General features: G+C 32.3%; 1 long non-coding RNA gene across 1 annotated transcript; it reads right to left on the bottom strand.

Moving 5' to 3' along the window:
• Positions 1-5,775: 5,775 nt before the first annotated feature.
• On the bottom strand, positions 5,776-6,840 carry LOC127742499 (uncharacterized). Its single transcript, XR_008003786.1, has 2 exons — positions 6,606-6,840; positions 5,776-6,446 (listed from the first exon to the last, which is right to left on the bottom strand). It is a non-coding gene; the product is annotated as an uncharacterized LOC127742499 (long non-coding RNA).
• Between the last annotated feature and the right edge of the window lie 2,597 nt (positions 6,841-9,437).

Here is a 9,437-nt window from a genome sequence, read left to right on the forward strand (position 1 = left end):
TACCCCACTTGCTCATCTCTGAATGCACCAAGAACAGTGCAAACCTTTAAGTGTGGAGAGGTCGTCCAACCGATCGGCAATCTTGGGTGAAAATTTCTAATTCCAAAGACTTTCACGTTTTATTTTTTCTTAATTTGTATATATTTTAGAGCTTTAATTACATTTTTTTAATTTATTGCATTTTCTTTCACATAAATAATAAGCTTAGTCAAAATAATTAAAATTTCCAAGACCATTCTTAAATAGGACATTAATATCCCAAATTGATTTGAATTAAGATATTTTGCATTGAAATTTACTTGAATTATATATTGTGAAACATGATTTTTAAGCTAAGAACACATAATCATGTGAGTTTTGAGCCTAATTGTGTGGTTACATCATATTAACCATTATTTTCATTCTTATGTGCGTTATTCTCTTTCTATTATTATAATTTTTTATTTGTTTGATTCTTTATGTCCATTATTCTGTGTATGAATGCATTTATATAATTGAGACTTTTATTTCAAATAACTCACTTACCCAAATAGCCTTACCCTTTATCCATCTTTGTTAACCAATTTCGAGCTTATTTTAATCCCCTTTTGTTCTTTATTTTAGCATATCACTATCCCTAAGTGAAAAACAATAAATATCCTTAATTTAGATCTTTGATTAGTTTAGACTAGTGAGAGTGTGTATCGTTTAAGTGTGGGGAAGTCTGAGAACATTAGTTGAGATAAAAATGTATCTTGTAGCTTTGTTGAAAAATCTTGGAAATTGGGTACATACTCATATATTAGATGTTTAAACCATATGCATTAATACTTTTGTATATATTTTATTTTGAAAAAAATAGAAGAAAGAAAAAAAGCAATAAAAAGGAGACAAATGTTAACCTCAAAGTAAAGTAATAATAACAATGCATATGTGTTGTTATTAAAAAAGGAATGCATGAGTGTATAAAAAAGTGAATAATGGATAGCTAGTTTTGCATTAGAACTAAATAGGTTGTCATAGGTTAGGTGGAAAGTTTAAGTTAATCAAGGATTCAAATTTCAAGCTCATTTCACCATATGCATCCTTAGCTTGATCCTAGCTCCATTACAACCCATAAAAAGTCCTCATGATATTTTTATGCATGCATTGAATAATTATTGATTGTTAGATGAAAAATAAATTTTAGAAAGCATGATTAAAGGATAATTAAGTGAATCAACCCTATATACTTGAGCGATTAGAGCATATACATACCCAGTGAGGGATTCAATTGCTCAATTCTAAGTTTTCACCTATAACTATTTCTTATCATGCAAGTTTATAAATAATTTTCTATGACTCAATTCAATTGTGGAGTTGATTTAGTTGTGGTTGCTTTAGCCCTTATGTTTAAATATGTATTCTTGGAAATTGATTTATTTTAACCTAGTTACATGAATTTAGATAGATTACATATAGGTAGTTTACTTGTATTGAATAAATATTGGTACCTCTTTCTTCTATCCTTCTTGATGTATAGCATGAGAACGTGCTATTGTTTAAATGTGGGGATATGATGAATCCACATTTCATAGTATTTATTTGCTTTAATTGAGTGGATTTTATTGACTTTTCTCGCATTTATTCATTGAAATAGCATAGTTTCATGATTTCTTTCTAAATTATGCTTGAAAGTAAAAACATGTTTTTTAGGCCTTATAATTGATAATTTTTATTCACTTTAATCTCATTCGATGCCTTAATGTATTTGTTGAGTGATTTCAGTCTTACAAGGCAAATATGGTTAGAAGAAGTGAGGGAAAAGCATGCAAAAGTGGATAATTCATGAAGAAATAGAGTTTGGAACTTTTCAGGGTTGTGCGTACGCACCGCGATGCGTGTGTACACACATTTAGAAGTTCATGCAATCATGGGTACGCACGGTCATGCATGCGTACGCACGAGACGATATTCGGGCAGTGTAAGTACACACGCACCTGTGCGTACGCACAAGTCCTGACACATGACTTTATTAAATACAAAATGGGGGCATCAATTTTTGGGCTTCCAGAGCCTAATCTAACTCATTTCTAAAACTATTTCAAACTTAATTCAAGAGGAACAAGGGGGAGCAATTAGGTTTAGTTTAGAACATATTTTAGGTCATTTTCTACATAGAGAAGCTCTCTCTTCTCTCTAGAATTTAGGGTAGATTAGTTAAATTTCTCTTAGATTTAGGTTTTGATTCTTGTCTTGATTTAGTATTCCTTACAATTTGTTGTTATTATATCCTTGCTCTCTTAGTTTTTCTTGTTATTTTCTTTATTTTGTTACTTTTGATATTATTAACCCTTGTTGATTTTAATTTCCATTTAATGCCAATTGATGTTCTTATGTTAGTTGTTGTTTAATTGAGTTGTTATTATTGTTATCTTGAATTTGGTAGCTTTAGATTTTATTATTATTGTAATCTAATATATCTTTCTTTTTATGTACACCAAGTGTTTGATAAAATACTTGGCTTAGTTCTAATATAGTTTTCCAAACTCTTTGCTTGGAATTAAAGACTTAGGTGACCTTGAGTCATTAGTGTCCATTCTTAATTGTGACTAAGATTGTTAGTTGATTTGATTTCCACTAACGCTAGTCCTTCACTAAATTAATTAGTGAGTTGGCTAGAATTTGTAGATTGAAATCAATTATACCTATTTAACTTATTCTCGATGTTAGAGTTGACTAAGTGGGATTAATTCTTCACAATTACCATGTTTGTGGTCAATGACTAAGATAGATATCCTTAAATCTCAATCCTTGCTAAGAGTTCTTTTTTGCCACTTGAATTCCATTTTTATTGCTTTACTTGCTTTTCATTTAATTCCTTACATGCTTCTTTTACTTTCTTGTCATTTACATTTCTTATCAGTTGTCATCACAAACCCCATTTTTTCATAGCCAATAACTGAACACTTAATTGAAATTCCTAGAGAGAACGACTCGAGATTTAAAACTCTTGGTTATTTTGGTTTGTATTGTGACAACCTTTATTTAAACTTTGATTGTGAGGGTTAGTCATCAGTCTAGGCTATGCTTACAACGAAGAGATTCTTTTATTAAGAGAAATTTCTAGACTAGCACAAATCCTCACCATCAATCGCACTAAAAGTCCAAGCGCTACCTACTTCTACTCCTTTAACTTAGTACTATATTTATTTAATATTGAGCCTTTGCAAAAATATAACCGGATTTTAATTAAGAAATTGAAAAGTCTTTATTTTAAACCACTTAATTACATAAGTATATTCTCTTAGTATTAAATATATAGACTTATTCAAAAATTCTCAAAAACAAGTCTTACCCTTTTAAAACTCAAAATGACAAAAAGGTGAGGAAAAAAATCTCTAGTAAAAAAAACAAACAAAAAATACAAATACATATAGCTCTGTAGTTCGGTCACGACTTCGTGCCAACATTTTCTGAACCTATCACAGAAAAAGAAAATCTATAGGGGAAGAACATCGTCCTCACAGGTTCTCAGTAAGGAATGGAATACCATCAAAGTGAAGAAATACTTGCAAATAGAAAGAATCCCATCATAAAAACAGTTTCTTTTTAAAATACACTTTAGAAAGGATTTATAAGAAATCCTACTTTGGAAAGGTCGTAAAGAATCTTTTTTTAGTTTACAAATCCTTATAGTAAATCGTTTAAAAGGGAAGAAACCAAGGATGTGCCTAAGGTCTTCCTACCCAACCAACTTACATCGCTCATTCCTATCCACCCAGTACATAATCTGGAGTATCAGGACAATGCCAAGTTCAATCTACTTCAACCTCCATCATCACATCAGGAATAACCCTCAGCGTCACCACCGTCAACATTAGGGATCTTTTAGTTTTCAAACACAGACAAAACAATACAAAGAATACACAAATAGAGAATACAGATAGAGAAATTAGATCAAATAGCAGATAGATGCAATTATTCAATTAAGCAAACCAAATACAAGATTCACACCCAAACAATACACACAAATACAAATGATGCATGTCTGTCCTATGGCTAACGAGCTCATCTGTCGGTTATACAGCCAAACCTAACATGTCCAGTAGCGAACCCTGGACAGTCCTTGCGCGCGCACATCCCAAGCTCATACTCATATTCATATTCATAATCATTTATCAATAGCATCGGGAATCATTCGGAAAGGTATAAGTGTTCGACCATATCTTGCAACGAAGGATCAACAGAATCACAAATCTCAACATGGAACAAGTGGAGACGAACCAATGCACTACCTAGGGAGACTCGTGACTCATATTTTAAATCACATATCATATCAATCAATTCATTTCATTACGCAAGTGGAATAATACCCAAATCTTGCCAACTCAGCCAATCCACCATAAACAATGAAAAAGATCACAGCAATTAACATCATCACCAAATTTATCATTTAGCATAATCATAATCATCACTAATCACAATCATCATCCCACGTAAATATAATCAACTGGAACAAACACAACATTCTTAATCATTACTAATCAATTCATCAATAACATAATCATCATCAATCAAAATCTCTCGCACATTTCTCAACTTAAATCACAATTCTCATCATACTCATTAATAACTCAACGCCAGAACTCTACTCCGCACGCTTTAACATGCACCGGGTTGGACTTGGGCCGCTACATATGGCTTGGGGGTATAAGGTCTCTAATACGACACCTTAGACTCGAGGTCAAGTTTATATACTAACTCAATTAGAACATAATAGCCAACAACAATCTAACTCAAATACGGCATAATCCATTCAATCTCATCGAATTACATTTTTCTAATTAATCACTTTATAGATTGACAAACCAAACTTTCCTAATCGTCAATTTCAATTTAATGATCCCATAGTTCCTCAACCATTATGTCAAAATTCTTATGAATTAAAACTTACTGCATCATTCCCCAAGTATATCTTTTTCCTTCAACTCCATTACCTAATTCTATTCACACTATCTCTTCTCACACTTTCTAAACCCAAACCTATGGTTTAATAAAGTAATTTGCCTTTTTAAAACTTTAACTAATTAAATAAGCCTCTTTTCGTCGTTATTCAAAATTAGATAAGTTAAATCATAAATCATTTTCACAAATTGAAATCATAGCAACTTATTTTTCATTTAAACCAAATTTCCAAAACTCTTTACATTCTTACAAAAATTCTAGCAAAACCTCCCCTAAAAACCGAAGGTTACCACCCTTCGCGGGTTCCCTCAATTCAACCTCAACCCAACAAAATCAACATTTCAAATTAACATTTTCAAATCCATTATTTAGAACCAGTCATTATCAATTTCAATCTAAAAATCAAAATCAACATATTCCATCATTTTCACCAGAAATTCAAAAATCAACCAATCACTAACAACACAACATATTCAATCACAACAGAAAAACCGTTTACATCACAAGTATTCATTCATTTGCATTAACCTACTAAACTTGTCATATATTCAAGCTCAAAATATTTCTATTTTAAAATAATTCTCTACCTCGATTAGCCGCAAATAAAATGCAATAAATCCATTTCCTATCGATCCACGGTAGCAACAAAAACATTCACCATTTGCGGTTACAGCACTTTGACCTTGAGACATTAGAATCTCAAAATCCTTAATAACCATTAACAAGAATTCTAATAGTGATAGTTTTGGAGCAGGTTTAACTTACTGCAACAAAAGAAGGAAGCAGTAACTTTGATAATTTTCAAGCGACCACAATAAATACAGTAGCAACAACTCATATCTGACATAATTTGGATTTAATGTGGGATTGATATTAAGCAGAATTAGAATAGAATTAGTAATAGAGTATTGCGGTAAACAAAAAAGAGCCAAATAATCATTTTTACCAAAGGAAACAAGGCAATGATGCTGCTGATACTTTTCTGGCAAGAAGAATGGCGACAGAGCTCCGGCGGTTCGGCAGCAATGGCGTTGGTAAGGAATGGTTTTGATAACTGTATGCAACTTGATGACGGTGGCCGTAACAACCATGCAGTGACAACAACGTTCCAAGAATTCAAAATAACGGAAACTAGAAGTAAGAACACCCTTACCGGTAGTGGATCTCGGTGACAATACCGCCGTTCTCCGGCAGTTAGAGGCTTGGCAACCACATCTCTAGAGCGATGATGGAGCGCGCGATGGCGGTGGTGGCTTCGCGCAGCACGGCGGCGTCTCCTCTCTCTCCACTCCTGGTTCGCCTCTCTCTCCCTAGGCCTTCACCATTGCAACAGCGGCTGCTGAACTCGACAACGACTACGATGCCACTCGCGATGACGACCGAACGGCGGCAATAGGGTGAGATTCAGTGACAGAAGCACGACGACGCAAGAACCGTGCCTCTTCTCACGCGTCTTCCCTCTCTTCGATTCGTGCTCGATGATAGCGCCAACGGGACAGCTCCACAACGGCGACAATGACCTCAACACTCGGCGGCGTCTTCTTCCTCTCAACGTTGGCTCGCGTCTCCCTCTCTCCTAGTGCTGCTCTCCCTCGGCCTCCCTCCTGTGTGCGACTCATCTCTTCGATTCGTGCTCGATGATAGCGCCAACGGGACAGCTCCACAACGGCGACAATGACCTCAACACTCGGCGGCGTCTTCTTCCTCTCAACGTTGGCTCGCGTCTCCCTCTCTCCTAGTGCTGCTCTCCCTCGGCCTCCCTCCTGTGTGCGACTCAACGGTGTGGCGGCAATGATTCCCACCGGCGCCGTCTTCCCTCTTTTCTTCTCCTCCGTCCTCTTCTTTTTTCCTCTCTTCCCCTACGTTTCTTTCTTTTTTCCTGAGTATGGGTAGCAGATAGGGAGGGTTAGGGTTAGGGTTAGTGTTTGTGTGTTTTTGGATTTTAGGGTTAGGATTTGATTTTTGGGATTTTTGGGTTAATTAGGATTTTGGTATTTAAATTAAATTAGGGTATAAACTATAGAGTATTAATTTGAAATTTAATTTAATTTTTTAAAATTATTTTAAAAATATTATTTACTTATTAATTTGCTAATTCGCTTTTAATCAAGTACTCTAATTTAAAATTAGAGATAATATAATTAATTTTTTTAATTTATAAAAATTAAAATATTAAATTCTAAAATTTCAATTATTTAAATTAAATTATATAAAATTTTTATTTTTTTTAACTACTAAATTTTATAATTTAAATATAAAAACTATCTAATAATTATAAAATTAGATAAAAATTCTAATTCAATTATCAAAATATGATCCAATTACCCTTAATAAAATAATTTCTGAAAATCGAACTTTGACCCATTAAAATATATCAAAACTAATTCTTAACCTAATTTCAAAAAGTTTGGGTTTTACAATATTTATTAAAATAAATATACCCATTGTAATGAATTTTTTTTGTCAATTTTTTATCTTTTACCTGACAAACAGTATCTATGTTAAATATATTATTTTTATCAGAAATCATACATAATTAATTGATAATTCTATATAAAAATATTAAACACTATATCATTAACTTGCTAAAGTTAAATTTCTTATTATTATATTAATTTATAGCACTATGAGATAAAACTGATTAAATTACAATTTTTTATCAGAAAATTAGATTACATTTGTTTCAAATTTAATTTATTTCCAATGAGGTGGACCAACTTTTGAGCCTAATCCTAGTTAGAGTCGAAGAATATCAAAAAAATGTTAATAATACAAATACTGATTATTTTTAATACCTAAGAATAATAAATATATAAATTAAAACTAATATTGTTCTGTCATTATTTATCGGTTATGTTATGACAAATCTAATTATTCAAAATTAAAATTAACTTAAATATACACAATATTTTTTCATGACTTTTATTTTTATTTTGTCATCATAAAAGGTCATATATGCTAGAAGAGAATCTCATCTTTTTTTTCAATGGTTCTTCTACTTTTATGAAAGGATAGATGATTTTGTCGTGTATGGAGGATGCAAAGTAATATTATATTTGGCAAGAATAAATGAGATTTTGAAAGGCTTAAACATGTATTTGATACTTGGCATATTCGTAGATAAAGTGTAGAATAGATAAAAATATGGCTAATAAAAAATAAATAGTTAAAACTTTTTTATTGCTAACAGTCAAAGTGAATGATAAGTTTTTTATAACTTTATTGGATTTAATTATTTATTTATTATTATATGTTATTTTGTTTAATTTTAATATTTATTTTATATTCTATTTAAATTATAATAGAGAATTTTTTTTCAAAATAAATAATTTAAATTTTTCATAAAAACAAAGTTTTAAGTGATGATAACTATTTTGGCATTAGATCTACTATAAAAAAAATTTATAGGAATGTTATGTTATACTATATAATTTGGTTATATCTAGGGGTGGTAAACGGGTTTAAACCCGCTGGCCTGGCTCGTGTAACCCGCAAAAAAAGGCGGGTCGGGTTGGAAAATTAGGACCGTCAAAGAACAAAAGTCCACCTAACCCGCACCGTTTAAACCACTGTTTTTAATGGGGCGAGACAGCCTTCTCCGTCGGGCTTAGTTTTTTTGGCAAGGGAGTATTTTTGTAATTTTTTTTGCCAAAATTCAACTTCTCCCAACACAACTTACAACAATATGAAGATGAAAATTGAGTGATTTGGATTATGTTTATGTTGCTTTGAAGACAATATTTATAATTATATTTTGGATTATGTTTATTTTGTTTTATAGACAATATTTATAATTATATTTTGGATGAAAATTTGGTTTATAATTATGTTTATTAGATATTTATAATTACAAAGATTTTAATGTTTGTGAATATAAAAAATATAATTTTTTTATGTCTTTAGAAATTATAAATTTATTAATATGGTTGTGAAATTATATATACTATTTAGTAGTTAATAGTAAAAAAAAAAGTGGAGTTTTGGCAGGTTTAGCCCGCCAGCCCGCAATTAGGCGGGGCGGGGTGGGATTCTAGGACCACCTCACTAGGCGGGGCAGGGCGGGCTTCCTCGCTTGCCACTCCTAGTTATATCACAACAAGAAAAACGATAAATACCTTCAGATTTAGCGTCGCACATTAATGTCGGCGTTACCAGCAGATTTACCAAATGGTTTAGGTGTCGAATTCGTAAGGTCAAATCATTACTAACAGATTTTTATTTCTGACGATAAACTCGCCGGTAATATTTGGAGAAAAAACAAGAAATATAGGTACGGAATTTAGCATGATATTTGCCCATGGATTTTTTCACTGGTAAACCCAATTAGTAGAATACTGCATTTTGGTGATCCGCAATGCATTACCATCATATTTATCCGCCAATAAATCCGACAGTAATGAGTCTTAAAATTCAAAGCGTAAACCATCTCCCTTTACATTTTGAATTCCCCTATCTCTCTCTACTCTCTCTTCTCTAACTATCTCTCTAACCCTCTCCCCACCTCCATCAGC

This window comes from Arachis duranensis, chromosome 10 (genome assembly GCF_000817695.3).
Source record: "Arachis duranensis cultivar V14167 chromosome 10, aradu.V14167.gnm2.J7QH, whole genome shotgun sequence".
In the NCBI taxonomy this organism is placed as follows: Eukaryota; Viridiplantae; Streptophyta; class Magnoliopsida; order Fabales; family Fabaceae; genus Arachis; species Arachis duranensis.